This window comes from Heloderma suspectum, chromosome 1, assembly GCF_057233095.1.
Source record: "Heloderma suspectum isolate Gila_16-S chromosome 1, 16-S_ref, whole genome shotgun sequence".
Classification (NCBI taxonomy): domain Eukaryota; kingdom Metazoa; phylum Chordata; class Lepidosauria; order Squamata; family Helodermatidae; genus Heloderma; species Heloderma suspectum.
This window is the reverse complement of record NC_139458.1, coordinates 425954480-425973897: the sequence shown is the minus strand read 5'-3', so window position 1 is coordinate 425973897 and position 19418 is coordinate 425954480. Positions and strand designations below refer to the sequence as shown.

The window sequence follows — 19418 nt, the reverse complement described above, 5'->3', positions numbered from 1 at the left end:
AGTGGGGCTGCAAAGAACCTCTGCGCCTTTGGTTTCAACAGAACTGAGGCTGCCCATTCCTATAAGAAGAACCAAAAGATGTGAAAGAATTTTGCTTCACATTTCCATGGTTTAAGCAGTTAATGGATTGACAGGACAAAAGAGAAAAATAAAACATCATTTCTGCCCACACCTAAGTGAAGAGATGACCCTATTGAGCATCAAGCAGCATATCAAAACACTGGTTATGGAACACGGCACCCTTTTATTTAATAATCTCTTCCGCCCTAGCAAAAAGATCAAAAGACCCACTGCATTGCATCAAACAGACTTATGGTGCTATAATGCTTGAATGTATCCAAGCCAATGACATTTCTCTGTGGAGATCTGACCATGGTGCAGGGATTTATTTTGTACCCTTATTAAAAATTCACACAGAGAGAGTCTACCTGAAGAAGAGTGAAAGCTGAAGCTGGCTCAGAAATACAAAGTGATGGGGGCAAGGAAAATTGCATCTTACACTCTATCAAGTTTCTGCTAATGACACAAAAATTGCTTCCCCACATCACATGCCACAGTGAAGTCGCCAACGGGTTAGACACTTCAAGTTAGTCAACATCAAAAAGTGAAAGACACTGTATGCCTCCCACTATAGTTATACTAAGTTTGCCCATTTAAAGCCAAGGCTCTTAGAAGTCTGTGGGTTTTTTTACTCTTAGGAACTGGTCAAGGCAGTTTAGTTTGGATTACCACATTTCTACAAGAAGAACAGAAGCAGTGATGGATGAACTTGGTGTGGCTTCACTTGGAAATGGCTTACCAATTACGAGTATTTTTAGAGAACTTGCAGAAAAATCTGTGTTCTAAGAGTTCTAAAATGACTCATCATGTTGGCTGCGCTATATTGTTGTTTATTTGGTCAGTCGCTTCCGACTCTTCGTGACTTCATGGACCAGCCCACGCCAGAGCTTCCTGTCGGCCGTCACCACCCCCAGCTCCCCCAAGGTCGAGTCCGTCACCTCCAGAATATCATGCATCCACCTTGCCCTTGGCCGGCCCCTCTTCCTTTTGCCTTCCACTTGCCCTAGCAGCAGCATCTTCTCCAGGGTATCCTGTCTTCTCATGATGTGGCCAAAGTACTGCAGTTTTGCCTTTAAGATCATTCCCTCAAGTGAGCAGTCTGGCTTTATTTCCTGGAGTATGGACTGGTTTGATCTTCTTGCAGTCCAAGGCACTCTCAGAATTTTCCTCCAGCACCACAGTTCAAAAGCATCTATCTTCCTTCGCTCAACCTTCCTTATGGTCCAGCTCTCGCAGCCATAGGTTACTACGAGGAATACCATTGCTTTAACTATGCAGACCTTTGATGTCAGTGTGCTGTCTCTGCTCTTAACTATTTTATCAAGATTTGTCATTGCTCTCCTCCCAAGAAATAAACGTCTTCTGATTTCCTGGCTGCAGTCAGCTTCTGCAGTAATCTTTGTGCCTAGAAAGACAAAGTCTGTCACTGCCTCCACGTTTTCTCCCTCTATTTGCCAGTTATCAATCAAGCTGGTTGCCATAATCTTGGGTTTTTTGAGGTTTAACTGCAACCCCGCTTTTGCACTTTCTTCTTTCACCTTCGTCATGAGGTTCCTCAGCTCCTCCTCGCTTTCAGCCACCAAAGTGGTATCATCTGCATATCGGAGATTGTTAATGTTTCTTCCAGCGATTTTAACTCCAGCTTTGGCTTCATCAAGCCCAGCACGCCACATGATGTGTTCTGCGTACAGGTTGAATAAGTAGGGTGAGAGTATACAACCCTGCCGTACTCCTTTCCCAATCTTAAACCAGTCCATTGTTCCGTGGTCTGTTCTTACCGTTGCTACTTGGTTGTTATACAGATTCCTCAGGAGGCAGACAAGATGACTTGGTATCCCCATACCACCAAGAACTTGCCACAATTTGTTATGATCCACACAGTCAAAGGCTTTAGAATAGTCAATAAAACAGAAATAGATGTTTTTCTGAAACTCTCTGGCTTTCTCCATTATCCAGCGGATACTGGCAATTTGGTCTCTAGTTCCTCTGCCTTTTCAAAACCCAGCTTGTACATCTGGCAATTCTCGTTCCATGAATTGCTGGAGTCTACCTTGCAAGATCTTGAGCATGACCTTACTGGCATGTGAAATAAGTGCCACTGTTTGATAGTTGGAACATTCTTTGGTGCTTCCCTTTTTTGGTATGGGGATATAGGTTGATTTTTTCCAATCTGTTGGCCATTCTTGTGTTTTCCAAATTTGCTGGCATATGGCATGCATCACCTTGAAAGCATCAACTTGCAAGATTTTAAACAGTTCATCTGGGATACTGTCATCTATGTTATTAGCAATGCTTCTTAAGGCCCATTCAACCTCACTCTTCAGGATGTCTGGCTCTAGCTCACTGACCACACCATCAAATCTATCCCTGATGTTGTTATCCTTCCTATACAGATCTTCTGTATATTCTTGCCACCTTCTCTTGATCTCTTCTGCTTCTGTTAGGTCCTTGCCATCTTTGTTTTAGATCGTACCCATTTTTGCCTAGAATTTACCTCCGATGTTTCTAATTTTCTGGAAGAGGTCTCTTGTCCTTCCTATTCTATTATCTTCATCCACTTCCGCGCATTGTTAGTTTAAAAATAATTCCTTATCTCTTCTGGCTAACCTCTGGAATTTTGCATTTAATTGGGCATATCTCCCCCTATCACTGTTGCCTTTTGCTTTCCTTCTTTCTTGGGCTGCTTCCAGTGTCTCAGCAGACAGCCATCTTGCCTTCTTGGTTTTCTTTTTCTTTGGGACTTTTTTGTTGCCACCTCCTGAACAATGTTGCGAACTTCTGTCCATAGTTCTTCTGGGACCCTATCTACTAAATCTAGTCCCTTAAATCTATTCTTCACCTCCACTGCATATTCATAAGGAATATTAGTGAGCTCATATCTAACTGATCTGTGGGTCTTCCCTATTCTCTTTGGTCTGATTCTAAATTGTGCAATAAGAAGTTTGCGATCTGAACTACAATCAGCTCCAGGTCTTGTTTTTACCAACTGCATAGATGTCCGCCACCTTTGGCTACAAAGGATGTAGTCAATCTGATTTCAGCGTCGACCGTCTGGTGGAGTCCATGTATAAAGTCGTCTCTTAGGTTGTTGGAAGAGAGAGTTTGTTATGCACAGTGAGTTGTCTTGGCAACATTCTATCAGCCTATGTCCTGCTTCATTTTGTTCTCCCAGACCATGCTTGCCTGTAATTCCAGGTGTCGTTTGACTACCCACCTTAGCATTCCAGTCTCCTGTAATGAAAATAACATATTTTTTTGGCGTACTATCCAGTAGGTGCTGCAGATCCTCATAGAACTGATCTACTTCTGCTTTTTCAGCATCTGTGGTTGGGGCGTGTATTTGGATTTGTGATGTTAAAATGGCTTACCCTGAATTCGAATTGAGATCATTCTGTCATTTTTTAGGTTGTATCCAAGCACTGCTTTAGCCACTTTATTATGAATTATGAAGGCTACTCCATTTCTTCTGTGGTCCTCTTGTCCACAGTAGTAGATCTGGTGGTCATTTGATGTGAAGTGGCCCATTCCAGTCCATTTCAGTTCACTGACACCCAAAATTTCTATATTTAATCTCGACCTCTCCCCAGTAACCACATCCAATTTGCCCTGGCTCATAGATCTTACATTCCAGGTTCATATGGTGTGTTGATCTTTAGAACATCAGATTTGTCATTCACCACCAGCACCATCAGTTGCTAGCCGTCCTTTCGGCTTTGAGCTAGCTGCGTCATCACATCTGGGGCTAGTTGAACTTATCCTCTGTTCCTCCCCAGTAGCATTTTGACCATCTTCCGACCTGGGAGTCCCATCTTCCGATGGTATACCGATATATCTCTGGTTGTACTGATCCATTTAGTTTTCATGGCAAGAATACTGGGGTGGGTTGCCGTTTACTTCCCCAGGGATCGTATTTAGTCTGACCTCTCTGCCATGACCTTCCCGTCTTGGGTGTCCCTTCACGGTTTAGCTCATGACATCATTGAGATGCTCAAGCTCCAGCACCACGACAAGGTAACGATCTCCTTTGCTGAAGTGCACTATATTAGACAGATTTAAAATTCCATCTATTTTTAGTGCTAGTCCCGGGTTACCAATTAGTGCTCACACAGAGCTAAACAAACACCTCTGCGACAACTCTAATCAGAAGGCTTTCACAAAGAAAGCAAAGTATACAATAAAGAGTCTACAATTTGCATCACATCAGGAGAAGCTGCAGAAAGAGCCTGTACAAATTTTCAAAGGGGCACATGGTACAGTCCTCTCATGTGATTAGGTTGCTATTATCTGCTCTGTAAAAAAGCTATGATTCCTCCATATGTGTCATTTAGCAGAACCATACAGAGAAAACGATCTGCTAAAAGACCAGCCATGTTCAGGCATCTGGGTCACAATTTCATTTATCTGGTGGGTTATCCAAAAGAGGGTTCCGAAGCATGCCTACATGAGTGATACCTTATTTGAACCAGTAATCACATGTACAGGCCATTTGCCCAGTATTTCCCCCTCTCAAAGCCTGAGAACCACCCTGTCAGAAGAGGTAGAATAGGGCTGGGGAACCTATGGCCCTTTAGATGTTGATGCACTACTACTCCCATCGTCCCACACCATTGGGCAGGCTGGCTGGGGCTGTTGGGAATTAGAGTCCAGCAACACCTGGAGGACCCCAGGTTCCCCAGCCCTGATGTAGAAGGCTCATGAGAATGTGGCTGACCATGCGTCATTGCTCAATTCTCATGAATGTAAAGACAATGACACCAAACAGACCAAGCCAATAACAGATCTTGGCTAATAGAGCCAAATCTATCTTGGGAGGTGGACGGAGGTAGGCCTGCATATTTGGAAGTACTGGGACTGGACACTAACGTCTATCCACGCCTTATCTCCCCAAGAACAGCAATTACCTTAACCTGCTTTCGGGAATTAATTACATTTGAAGGAGTTGACAAATAATCATGCTGTACAAAATTAAATCTCCAGCTAACCAGTATGAATGCACTTTTTGTTTCGCCTTTGCCTTATCTGCTTTTGATATAATAGTTTTTATTAAAAAAAAAACACACACACAACAACAACAACATAAACACACAATACACATACACTAAAATATCTCTTAAGATTGTAAGATATCTACTTTTGGCTCCCCTTACACAACAAATGCTCATTATTATTCTCTAGTTCTTATGTTAGTTGTATATCATACATTGAGTTCACAGTCATTATCTCATTTCTCTCCTAATTTTAACAGCAACAACAAAAGAGAATTAACATCTCAAAGTTCAAAATCCACATACATAGATATCATTTTTCTCTGTTTCTTGTACAAATTCTATAGAAGGTTTCCAATCTAACATAAATTTAGTTGTTGATCCTTCTTTAATTATAATAGTAAGTTTTGCCATCTCTGCCAGTTCCATCATTTTCATGGTCCACTCGCTCACAGTTCGTATTGTTTCATTCTTCCACTTTTGTGCATACAATAACCTTGCAGCCGTTATCATGTAGAGAAAGAGGGTTCCCTCCTTCTCTTTTACGTGTTTATCTGTTAGTCCCAATAAAAAAGTTTTTGGCTTTAATTCTATAGTAGTCTTTAATATTGCTAAAGACTGTATTCGTTTCCAAAATGTTTTAGCTTTTTTAAGTCCACTATAAATGATAAAACATTCCCTCTTGATCTTCACGTTTCCAACATTTTCCAGAAATACCTTTATACATTTTAGACAATTTAAACAGTGACATGTACCATCTATACATCATCTTATAAAAATTCTCTTTAAGACTTGTACATAAAGTAAATTTTAAAACTTTTCCCCACATACTTTCCCACTCTTCCATTGATATATTACGACCAACATTTTGAGCCCATTTTATCATACAATCTTTTACTTGCTCATCCTCTGTCTCATACCTTAACAGTAATTTATACAGTTTAGCAATAACATGTTAATCATTTGTACACAGTGCTGTTTCAAACTCAGATTCTGTTTGTTCAAATCCACCATTTTTCTCATCTATTTTAAACCTTTCTTTAATTTGCAAACATGAAAACCACTAATACACATGACCTTCTTCCAATACATTTTCCCTTGATTTTAACTTATATTCTCCTTGTGACAGTTCCAGTAAATCATTATATCTTATCCATTTATGCGTGCTATCAAATTCTCTTCTATGCATTGCTTCTTGTGAAGTCTTTGCCTTATCTGCTTAATCGTGCATTCTTTCAAAACTCTGAAATCAACCAGGAATAGGGAAATGGCTAATCTGGGAGTGGGAGTGGGGTATGTAATTAATGCTGCACTTAAAATGTAGCAATTTTCTCCATAGCATTAGAAACTTTTGAGCAGGTTTAGCATGGTATGGTCATGAGAAACGCCGGGTTGGATGAATCACAGGTCGGAATTAAGATTGCCAGGAGAATTATCAAAAACCTCAGATACGCAGACGATACCACCCTAATGGCAGAATGCGAAGAGGATCTCAAGAGCCTCTTGTTGAGGGTGAAAGTGGAGAGTGAAAAAGCTGGTTTGAAACTCAACATGAAAAAAACTAAGATCATGGCATCTGGCCCCATCACTTCCTGGCATATAGAAGGGGAAGAAATGGAAGCAGTGACAGATTTTACTTTCTTGGGCTCCAAGATCACTGCAGACGGTGACTGTAGCCATGAAATTAAAAGACTCTTGCTCCTTGGGAGGAAAGCTATGGTAAACCTAGACAGCATAGTAAGAAGCAGAGACATCACCTTGCCGATAAAGGTCCGCATAATCAAAGCTATGGTTTTCCCATAAGTTACGTATGGCTGTGAGAGCTGGACTATACGGAAGGCTGAGCACCGAAGAATTGATGCCTTCAAACTGTGGTGCTGGAGAAGACTCTTATGAGTCCCCTGGACTGCAAGGAGGTCAAATCAGTCAATCCTAAAGGAAATCAACCCTGAGTGCTCATTGGAAGGACAGATACTGAAGCTGAAGCTCAAATATTTTGGCCACCAAATGCAAAGAGAAAAGTCACTGGAAAAGTCACTGATGCTGGGAAAGATTGAAGGCAAAAGGAGAAGGAGACAGCAGAGGATGAGATGGCTAGATAGCATCACCGATGCAATGAATAGGAACTTGAGCACACTCTGGGAGAGAGCGGAGGACAGGAAGGCCTGGCGTGCCATGGTCCATGGGGTCACGAAGAGTCGGACATGACTTAACAACTGAATAACAACAACATGATGGTATGAACTAAAAGCAAACAGAGCCACATGGCAGGATCCATGTACAGAAACCATATAACTCGCAAAACCAGATGCTGGGGACAAGTAATGGGGAAAAGCCATTCACTTCGTGCACTGCTCACATTCCCAAAGGAATAGCTGGAAACTTGCTGGAATGCTTGACAAGATGGACATAATCTAATCCAGCAACACAGTTCTTTGCATTATTTTAGCAAGCTAGTATGCCCCGGTAGCACAATGCATGGAGCAGGCCCCATGCCCTAAGAAGATAGAATTATGAACTACAGTGGCTCTCAGCTGCAGTGGAGTATTCTTTCTGGCAAGCTCCCTGCTACTGCTCTTTCTCCAGCTGATAGATGGGCTGATAAATTCACCACACATTTTAAAAAATAATGCAAGCAATATGCAGATGTCTAGAAGAGATAGTCCATGTAGCAGAACAAACCAGCCAGAGAGACACCGGAATCTGTTCATCTTGATCCCAAACAACACAAAAAAAAGTTAAACTAAATTCAAGAGCTGGCAGATTTTACTTGTAATCAAAACTGCAGCTCAAGGGCAGAAGCTCTGATGTGTCAATCGAACAGCAGAAAATGGAAGTTCCTGGAATGTGGACACCCCAGCATTTTCCAGAAGCACAAACCAGACGGAGAATGGCCAATACCATCACTTCAGCAAGTCTGGGCAATTAATGGTTCGGATTGTCGTCTCCACAGCATGACAAGGAAGGGAAGAGTGGAGAAACTCTGTCTCCATTAGTTCCTCCCTATATGTCTTGAAAACCCATTTCAATCCTTGTGCTACTAAAAGAAAAATCCCAGCAGTCCTATAATATTGGGGGGGGCGGGGGGACTGCCATTTGCATCTACTCCTCTCTTCCATTTATGCCCCCCGCAACTACACAACACACACACACACACACACCCATACTGGAAAAGGGGTTAAGGTCAATCATTCACCAAGTAGAGGTGTGTGTTTACTTCCTGTTTCCTCCTGAACCCAGGTCCCACTCACTTCCTGTTCGAAGGTGCCTGCAGTTTCATTATATGGCCGCTGGAGATGCTACACTGTGTGACTTAACTGGGAAGGGAGTAGGGATGTACGAAACTCACTTACCTTTGCTCCATCCCTCCCCACAGAATCCTCGACGGGGGGGAGGCGATCCGGTCCTCCCCCCCGGAATCCTCGACGGCCGGCTCCGCTCCGCGGCCAGGCCACGGAGCAGCCGGCCAGGGCCGTCCGCAGCTGGATTTCCCGCCGCAGATAGCCTGGTGTGGACGCAAATGGTGGCCGCCGTAGCCACCGCCATTTGCATCCAGCTAGACAGCCGTGATAGGCTATGTAAGAATTTACCTAGCCTATCACCGCTAACATCCAAAAAAAAAACACGCAGCGTACAAAAATGGTGGCGGCTACGGCAGCTGCCATTTGCATTCCCTACTTTTCGCCGACTTATCTTACGTAAATATTTATGTAAGATAAAACAGCGGGGAAAAAGGGGGAATGCAAATAGCGTAGTGGACGCTATTTGCATTCCTTTATTTTTTGCCGTTCTGGCCTACGTAAATATTTACGTAAGATAAGTCGGCGAAAAATAGGGAACGCAAATGGAGGCCATCGTAGCCACCGCCATTTGCGTACGCTGCGTGTTTGCTTGTTTGTTTTTACGTTAGCCGTGATAGGCTACATAAATTCTTACGTAGCCTATCACGGTCCAAGGATGGCAATGGCAGCAGCAGCAGCAGCCTGCCGCGGCCGGCCAGGAGACCAGCCGCCGCCGCCGGAGCCACCGCCACTGCTGCCGCCGCCGGAGCAGCCCCAGGTAAGTGCCGTCCCGGGGGGATTCCATGGGGGGGTGGGGGCAGGAGGCCATTCCACCACGGATTCCAGGGGGCCCGATTCTAAAGAATCCGGCCTCACTGGAATCCGTGGCAGAATTCTCCGCCATCCCCAGAAGGGAGAGGGCAGAACAAGCTCTCTGAAGAGAGAGGCAGGGCATGGGTGCCTCATCTTAACTAACAGCTATGCATAGGGATGTCTCTATTTTGTGAAATTGGTCCCATATATGTTTCGTGGATTGTGTAAGGATGGCGGAGAATTCTGCCATGGACTCCGGGGGGGAACGGACCACCCCACCCCGCGAAGTCCGACCCGGCCGGATCCTACCTGGCACCGGGTCCTGCCGGGTCCACCCGTGGCCGGTCTTCGGACACAAATGGTGTCCTGCCTAGCAGATGCCATTTGTGTCCCTTCCCCTTACCATGATAGGCTACGTAAATCTTTACGTAGCCTATCACGGTAAAGACCAGGGACGCAAACGGCATCCGCTAGGCCAGACACCATTTGCGTCCAAAGATCGGCCGCAGCCGGAAGTCCGGCAGCAGCCGGCCCTGGCCAGCGGCTCCGCAGACTCACCGTGGAGCCAGCCGGGGAGGATACCAGGGGGGAGGACCGGATTGCCTCCCCCCCCACAGATCCCCCAGCAGGCTCCAGGTAAGGGGGTTTCGTACACCGCTAGGATTGTGTCGAATTTTTTTGTCATTATGCAGGAAAATACGCAAATAAGTCTGTAAGAGGGTTCTCAACAATTTATTTAATTTACATTAGGATATTGTCCTCTATTCCATTCAACTATTCCCTGTGTATATTTTCCAGGATGGCATACGTCTCAGCAGAAACTTGCATATTTTCCTAGGAATAAATTTGTATACATTTTGGGAAAGTAAAAAAAAAAAGATCTGAAAGTCCATTGACTCTGCACGGCCTGAGGAGTCCACATTGCATTCCATGGGTCAGATTCTTAGAAATTCAAACTCATTTTAGACTGTCTCAAATTTTTCCAGCATCCCTAGCTGTGAGCCCTTATAAGCTTGGGAGTAACGCACCCCCCTTCCAGCACTGCTACCAGGTGACCAGGATCAGGGAGGACAGGTCCGTCCATAGCTAATTACCCATGGTGCATAACTGGGAGCTCCATGAACAAGAATAGTAATATAGTGAATCCAATGACAGTAGAGGAGGAACTAAATCCAAAGCTCACGTTGACAGAGTGGATGGTAGGTGTGTATGTGGGGTGGGGGTGGGGGTGACTGGAGAGGAAATAAGTATGCCAGCTCCAGGGCTGGTGCACTTTTTCCCTATTCCAGGGACATGACAAGGAAAGAGGAGGACTTTGGATCACTGGATCCAAAGCTTCTCCTATTTGCCCCGGAACGCCCCCCTTTATGTCATGACCTCTGTTGGACACAGACAGTGGAGCAGCAAGGGCAGCAGAGGTTTCAATGCCTGCAACAAGGAGAGCAGATCTCCATCTCCATGGGTGGAAAGGGAGATCCACTCCATCTCATTGCCCCTGGGATACCCTCCCAAGGACTACAGGATTGCAGCCGTAGCATTTTATATAGCACTTCGGAACATTCAGACCAGTTGCCATGCATTATCTCCATAATCCTTCCCTTGCTACAGAAAGAGGGGCTGACTCTGAGGGATGGTGGTGAGGCTGAGGCCACTTAGTGAGTTTAATGCAAGAGGGAACTTTTGAACCAGAAACTACTTCAGTATATCCCTCAATGCCAGGGATAAACAAGTGTCTTCATGCCCTGCTTGTGAGCTTCTAGTGCAGGGGTGGGGAACCTGTGATCCTCCAGATGTTGCTGGACTTCAATTCCCATCAGCCCTAACTTATGGCCTATGGTCAGGGAATCTGAGAGTTGTAGTCGAACAACATCTGGAGTGCCAACTGGTTCTAGTGGCATTTGACTGGCTGCTGTTGAAAACTGGATGTTGGAGACTTGACAGACCTTTGGGCTGATCCAGCAAGACACGCTTTGTCAATGGGAAGCAACCATAGCTCAGTGGTAAGCGCATGCTTTGCACACAGAAGGTCCCAGGTTCAATCCCAACTAGGGCTGGGAGAGGCCCCCATCTCAAACCTTGGAGAGTCGTGTCAGTGCAGTAGACAGTCCTGACTAGATGGGCCCATGATCTGACTCAGTACAAGGAAGCTTTCTATGTTCTTATTGCCAAGCTACAATATAATTTATCAGGAACATCTTCCCCCCAAAAAAACCGAAAACACCCATTTAACACAGTAGAACATACTGGCACACTCTGGAGGTCTCCTCCTCCTATTGTCTGTTATTCTAGGGTAATGATGAGGAAGCAGAAACATTTATCAAGATGACACATCATGGCTTGCAGCAATTCAGACATCCAGATACAGACATGTGAGTAAACAGCAGTTTCTAGGATCGCCTGTCAGCTTTCTGAAATGATCCCCTAACATGGCAGAAATAAAGCAGCTGTCTACCTGCCTACAGAAACGGTAAATGCACCATGGGGGGAAGCCATGCAAGAGAGCACGCCTCTGAAGGGAATGAGCAATCCTCGTTGGTTTTGCAGACGATTTATTAAAACCGCCCCAAATATGACAGGGCAAAGCATATGAAACATAGGATACACTGATGATGTCGTTACAGAAATTAAAATAACAAAACCAAGGAAATTCAAACGAAAGGAGACAGCAGCAGGGGAGATGAGTGAAGAAAGGGTTCTATACAAGCACCACATAAATATGCCAGTATAAATAATTATATATGATGTGGATCTGCATCTGGTGTAGGGATGGACAACTTTTTTCTGTAAGGGGCCCACATTCCTCCATGGGAAATCTGTCAGGTGTCACATGTCAGCAGTGGGTGGGGCCAAAGCCAGTGGTGGGCAGGGCCAGAGCAAAAAGTGGGCGGGTCGACACTTTTCTCTTTCTGCCACCCCCTTTGCTCTCTCTCTCCTTCTTCCTTCCCACATAATGGGCTACCAGGGAAAGGCCAGATCACTCTCACCAGAAGTCGGAACTGATCACATACAAAAAAGCACTCACCAACTCAAACAATCATTTTTTAATCAATTTTTTATTCTGAGTTTTAAGAAAACAAAACAAACAAGCCAAAAAACATAACAAAACCAAAAAATTAAAAATATAACAATATATTCTAAAATCCTCAGTTTCAAATATTATAGTATTCTAGGGAGAGAAAAAGGGAAACAGAATAGGTTACACATAAACTTCAGTAAAAGCAGACCAGATATCCAAATATAAGTCCACTTGCAAGTTACGCATATATACCACTCTTTCAAATGTTGCTAGCGTTGTTAAGTCTTCAATCCATTGCATTATAGGCGGTGAGCTTTTATCCTTCCAGTATCATAGATTCAGTCTTTTGGCAACCAAAAGGGTGCGAAAGATCCATTTACACTGACAGTGTGTTTCATTCCAAAAAGCAAGTAAGGGCGCAATCCTATGGAAGTTTAGACAGGAAAAAGTCCTACAACTCCCAGCATTCCCCAGCCAGCTATGTCTAAACCTGCACAGGATTGCACCCTAAGTAATTTAAGAGAATATTTAACTCAAACAATCAAAGCAATATTACTGCAGAAGCTTCTGTAACATAGATAACAGCTGTGTATATGTATTTTGTGTACTTTGTATGTACATAATGTACATTTTTGTAGCATATTTTTGCAGATCTTGTTGTGTACAATTGCACTTTCCTAAATACACTTTGGTGTGATATTGTGTCTTGCTATGATTGTTTGAGTTGGTGAGGGCTTCTTTGCGCAGCATTTTGTCACACACCTGCCCTTTCCCCCTTTCGTTGGTTCAGCTTTCGAAATGAGCCTGAGGGCCACATGAAATTAGTCCAGTGGCTGCAGCCTCATGTTGCCCATGCCTGATCTCATGGCCATCTTTTGTCCAGCAGGGCCCACAGCGGCCACACCAGCTTCAATAGCCGATGCACCAGCCTCAACAGGTGGTGCTACAGAGGCCACCTGGGTCTCTAAGAATGAGGCGAGCGCAAAAACCATCATCAGAATGTAAACTAGACCCTTCAGTGGGAAGGCAACTGCACCTGGAACAGGCTGTGCACCACCTCGCAAGTCAGACAAACCACCCACCAGCAGCACCTCCAACTTGCCTGGACTGAGCTTCAGTTTGTTGGCCCTCATCCAGAATGATACCAATCCCAGATGTTGGTTTGGCACTTCTTTATTTATTACATTTCTATACCGCCCAATAGCTGGAGCTCTCTGGGTGGTTCACAACACTTCCACAGCTTCGCCTGAACGTAACAAAAACAAGAAGTCTATCATCTGAGAGGAGTTGCACGGTTTTGCGGCTGGCCCTTTTGCAAGCCTCAGAGCTTCCAGCTCCATTGATATTTGTGAGATTTTTCACACAAGAACAAAAGAAGAGCCGTGCTGGATCAGACCGAGGGTCCATCTAGTCCAGCATTCTGTTCACACAGTGGCCAACCAGCTGTCAGCCAGGAACCCACAAGCAGGACGTGAGCACAACAGCACCCTCCCACCCATGTGCACATAGGCCAACTGCCTGTGGTACTGGAGGTAGCACATAGCCATCAAGACTTGTAGCCACCGATAGCCTTTTCCTCCTGGAATCTGTCTACCCCCCTTTTAAAGCTATCCAAACTGGTGGCCATCACTACATCCTGTGGTAGCAACTTTCTCAAGGCTAAAGACCAGACATCCCAGGACCTGCTGTTGAAGCTGCCTCTTGTGTACATGCAGTTGTTCATCAAACAGGCAAAGCAGATGTAAAGCCAATTGTCCAAAGACTGATTGTTCAAACAAATACAACTTGATGCAGAAAAAAGAGGAAAAATCCCATGAGGGATTTCAACCAAGTGCGATTTGTTTCTCACTCATAAGCCATGAATGAAAGACCACTCCGATCCACAAGCAGGGAAAGGCTGCTTTGATGTTCACAACAGAGGGGAAAATGATTCAGTGATTTGAAAATGCTGCCAAGTTTTATGGTTGAGACTTTCTTCTCTCCTACACCTCTGGGCATAGCTAAACTAAAAATTTAGATTCGTTATACCAGTTTAACCACAAAGGCACAAGGGCTTCTCTCCCTTCTCCCACCCAGCATCCTCCAGATGTGCTGGACTACAAACCAATCGTCCCCACTCTGCATGGAGGTTTAGGGTGACAGGGTCTGTAGTCCAAACATCTGGAGGGAGCTGGGTTGGGCAAAGCTATCTTAGAGACCCTTAGCTTCTCTCACATAACTACAGTTCCCAGGATACTACGAGGAGTGGGAATTAAACCAACATAAGTCTTTCGTGGACATACTGTCTCTAAATCAAACTCTTCCCCGAGAGGAAACAACAAACCCTGATATGCGCCTACACTGTTGTGAAACACAGGGACATTGCATGTAAATATGGACTGTCTCAATTTTTCATGTTTTCCATAAGTGAAACTGTGGCTAGGAATATACAATTTAGAAATAAAGTGCACTATTTGGGCAAAATCCAACATGTCCTACTTAGAGTAGACCCCTTGTAATGAATGGGACTTAAGTTAGTCATAACTAACTTAGAATCATAGAATAGTAGGGTTGGAAGGGGCCTATAAGACCATCCAGTCCAACGCCCTGCTCAGTGGAGGAATCCAAGTCAGAGCATCCCTGACAGATGGCTGTCCAGCCTCATCTTGAGTGCCTCCAGTGTGGGAGAGCCCACCACCTCCCTAGGTCATTGGTTCCATTGTCGTATTGCTCTAACAGTCAGGAAGTTCTTGATGTTCAGCCAGAATCTGGCTTGTCCCATTCATTTCAATTCGTCTCCTCTAAGCAGGACTTACATTGGATTTTACCCTTTCTTTTTATCAGCAACATTGTAATTCCACCCTTTTCCAAGGAACTCAAGGTATATGGTTCCCCTTATGTCTTATCCTCAATATAGCCCCTGTGAAGTTGGTTAGACTGAGAAATAGTGACTGGCCTAGCAAAAGCCCTGAGCTTCATGGCCGTGTGGAGATTTGAACCCAGGTCTCCCTGGTCCTGCTCAAACCTTCCCCAGCTTCCGCAACCCGGTGCCCTCAAAATGTGTTGGACTGCAACTCCCATCATTCCCAGCATGGCTGATTTCCAACACATCTAGAGAGCACCAGGTTATCCTAGTCTGACACTCTTACCCACTACCCCACATGTTTATTAAGAAGTGTGCAGTGCCGCCGGGGACCCCATCCACTTTGCAGGCCATCAGTGGGCCAAGCCTGAGCTAACCAATGCCCCCGAAATGCTTCCTGAGCATTAGTTCTACTCCCCCGCACACATTCACACAGGCGATGATGCATCTTCCAACTGCTACTCCGGGCCGATCCATTTCATGCATGAAGCAACACTCTGTCATGGTAAATTGGGCTGAATCTTTTATTCAGCTGACTGCAGCCTCTGCACTGCTGCAGATTTTCTCCTCCAAACTGAAAACTAATCAAACCCACCACCACCCCTCAAATACATGTGCTGCTGACTCCCCCCCCCCTTTAAATTGGGAATAAAATAGCGGTAACTATTTCATCTGAACAATGGGCTGAAAACATCCTAGGGCTGCAAACCTGTGTTAAGGTTTGAGCTCCTGCCAACTTTAAATAAAAGCCCAATCGAATGCAAAGTTCATTGGAGTGCAAAGTCTGGGCCTGATGAAGAAGCAAATGCTCCTGAACCAGCTCCACTGAAACCATGAGCTGTTATTGAAACCAGGGACTTCTAGCCTAAAAGTCATGGGGTGTATCCAGTGGTGGTGCTCTGTACCAACCAGCTTCTACCACTTGTGAAAACCCCATATTCATCCCTGCAAAAGTGTCAAACCCAATACAAGCACTTTCACAACTCATTACGATTTCATTACACTAGGTCATCAGAGAGCTTCAGCTCTGGGGCAGTATAGTATTAGAAGAAGAAGAAGAAGAAGAAGAAGAAGAAGAAGTCAGGAGTGCGCAACATGCAGCCTTCAGGCCACCACCCTCAGCGCCACCCACACCCTGAAAAAAGGTCTTAAATTTTTAAACCAAAAAAATCATCATCATTTAAATAATATGCTGCTTTTCTACCAAAAAATGCTGTTTTTCTAACAAAACAGCAATACAAAAACAAAAAAAAAACCCATACCAATACATCGTGCCAATTGGTGTCTGGAGCACTACGGAGTGCCAGACAGTCAAATCTAGCTTGTTTGCAAGCTAGATTTGACCCTTTTAGGGCTGTACAGCTATTACTGAGACCTAAAATGGTCAAATTTAGCTTGCAAACAAGCTAGATTTGACCTTTGGGGGCTCCAAAGTACACCAGACACTTTTTCATTAAAAATATATTTTTTAAAATATTATTTTTCAGGAGACTGCAGCCCATGTGGGGTAAAAATGGCCCCCAGACCTCCCAAAGTTGCCAACTCCTGCACTAGGTGGTGCTGGTGCTAACTGTGCTAGTTTTTCTGCTGGCATTATGATGGATATAACCCCATGTTCTTAACCACCATGCCACACTGACTCTCTAACTCAGAAACATGTGTGCTCCACACCAAGAGCAAAGAGATGCCACGATGCAGGATGAGCCCAGATTCTAAAGAACTGTGCAAATGGTTCCATGTGTCCAAGAAGGCTTTGGGTTCATCTTTCCCAAAACAACAGCCACTTCTTACATTTGGCTGGATGAAAATCGGACCGTGAAGCTGCTGAAGTATCTAGGGACAGATTAAGGCAGCCCCATGTTTGAAAACATTCCCCCAGTATCAGTCCATCAGCAGAGCAAGCCAGCCCCGCTGGATGTGTATATTCCCCCCCAGGAAAAGCCATCTATACTTCATGCAAATGCTGATTAGAAGATCATTTGGGTCTTGCCTGACCCTTTCCATGCCATCGCCTTTTCAGGCTGATTGCCACTGAGCCAAACAGACTGCTTTTGGAGGAGCCTAATTAATTAATTAATTAAAAATGGAGACACCTGAAGATGAGAAAGCGGGTGTCACAGAGGAATGAGGCTGTGCCAGTTTCAAAATGTACAGAGCAAATGAATCCTGATTGAGGCCACGTAAATGTGTGGTCTCACTGCCAGTGCAGTGAATTTAATGTCGCCTTCTTTCTGCCAATGACATGTCATTCATTAACTCACACAAGCCACAGACTCCGGGTCAACTAATTCCCCTTGCTCTGCATCAACTGTGCCGTCAACGGGATGGGGTTCAGGTCTCTTAAGGTTGTGGCAGCACTTGCTGAAGCTGAGACTAGAGAGATGTCAGGCAGGGAATCAGCCTGTGCATCCATCATCATGCAATGGATAGAGAACTACGTACTGGACAGCCAGCCAGACTGGCAAGGAAGCTCTTAGCAGCAACAGGACAGGGTGTGACATGTGATATTGCCTGACCCTTACAGAAGCTTCCTGGTCACCCTTGCTCACTGGCCAGAGCTACAAGGGGATTGTTCTGCTATTCACTGCAGTAGATCATTTATTATTTATGTTTATTAATGACATTTATATCCCACCTTTTTTTTCCTCCGTGAGGAACCCAAGGCAGCATACATAATCCTCCTCCTCTCTATTTTATCCTCACAACAGCAACCCTGTGAGGTAGGTTGGGCTGAGAGTCTGTGACTGGCCCAAAGTCACCCAGTGAGCTTCCATGGCTGAGTGGGGACTAGAACCCGGATCTCCCAACTCCCAGTCCAGCACTCTTGCCACTACACCACACTGGCTCACCTCGGGCTTATGTTTTTATGTTCTTATGTTGCCTTCTGTTCTCATTGGCCACTCCAACTTGACATGGGTTGGGTCTGATTTTCCAGGGGATGGAAAGGGTCATTAGATCATCCTTCCCCAACCTGGTGCCCTCCAGATGTTTTGGACCCCCAACTCCAATCAGACCCAGCCAGCATTACTAAGGGTGTGGAATTCTGGGAGTTAAAGTCCAAAACATCTGCAGGGCACCAGGTTAGGGAAGGCTGCATTAGATTACTCTTCAGAGGCAAAGCTGGTAGCTTGTCTACCACCTAACATGCACTAATTTTTAAGAACCCAAATCTTGAGGTCCCAATTTGATTTTATTCTTTTAAAAGCAAGTTTCTAGTCCACATTGCTTTGGAGTTACATCTTGAAGATCTGTAACACTACTCACATGCATTTCATGGGGTTTCTCGGCCCTGTATGCCTATGCTTCTGTGCCCCATGGCTTTCTACCACTCACCCATATTTCTGCACCTACCATCATACTGCTCTTTGCAACAACAGCAAAACTGTAAGTTCCACATTCTGCATGCTCAGAAAGTGAATCCAAAAGAAAATACTGAAATAAAGAACATATGTGCCAAATATACAGATTTGAACACAGCATACTGATAGAGAAAAGGCACATAATATTCAGTGGTCTCCATCTCAGGGCAGAAGTAGTTGTTATGACAAACATGGGGCTACTACTAAAAATGCAAGCCTTGTTTGGAGCCCTGCCATCAGCACTACCCCAGTCAGGGGCTGCTAAGGTTAGAACCGCAGACCTATAGCTTGGTGCCCAGCAGCCCTGTGCAGTGAGGAACCAGGGGCACCAGCTGGAATTTTCCACTATGTCGTGAAGAGTTCCTGGATACTACAGCAACTCCATTCACACAAGCTTCCCTGTTGGATCTCCCCACCAGGAAGGGATATAAAAGCTTCCATTTCAGACTGGGCCTTTGTTTGGACAATATTAGTCTTTACTTTATTAGTCTTTACTATAAGGAAGGCTGAGCGCCGAAGAATTGATGCTTTCGAACTGTGGTGCTGGAGAAGACTCTTACGAGTCCCCTGGACTGCAAGGAGGTCAAATCAGTCCATCCTAAAGGAAATCAACCCTGACTGCTCATTGGAAGGACAGATACTGAAGCTGAAGCTCAAATATTTTGGCCACCTAATGCGAAGAGAAAACTCTCTGGAAAAGAACCTGATGCTGGGAAAGACTGAAGGCAAAAGGTGAAGGGGACGGCAGAGGATGAGATGGCTAGATAGCATCACTGATGCAATGAATATGGACTTGAGCACGCTCCGGGAGAGAGCGCAGGACAGGAAGGCCTGGCATGCTATGGTCCATGGGGTCACGAAGAGTCGGACACGACTGAACGACTGAACAACAACAACAACAACAAGTCTTTACTGATCCCTGGCTGAATGGCCAACTGTGACACCCTCTCTGTAACGTGTAGTAAAACATACTACTTATCAAGACAGTCAATCCTATCACATGCGGCCTGAATCAAGGTAGTGTTTTTTTATCCCATGGCAGGTGTTAAACAACTTTGCAAC

The 19418-nt window shown here is 44.9% G+C and overlaps 1 protein-coding gene across 1 annotated transcript in view; it reads right to left on the bottom strand.

Annotated features, from left to right (window-relative positions):
- The window catches only part of CCDC85A (coiled-coil domain containing 85A), a 214403-nt gene that overhangs the window by 100955 nt on the left and 94030 nt on the right, over nt 1-19418 (bottom strand). The gene's annotated exons all lie outside the window — the stretch shown is intronic.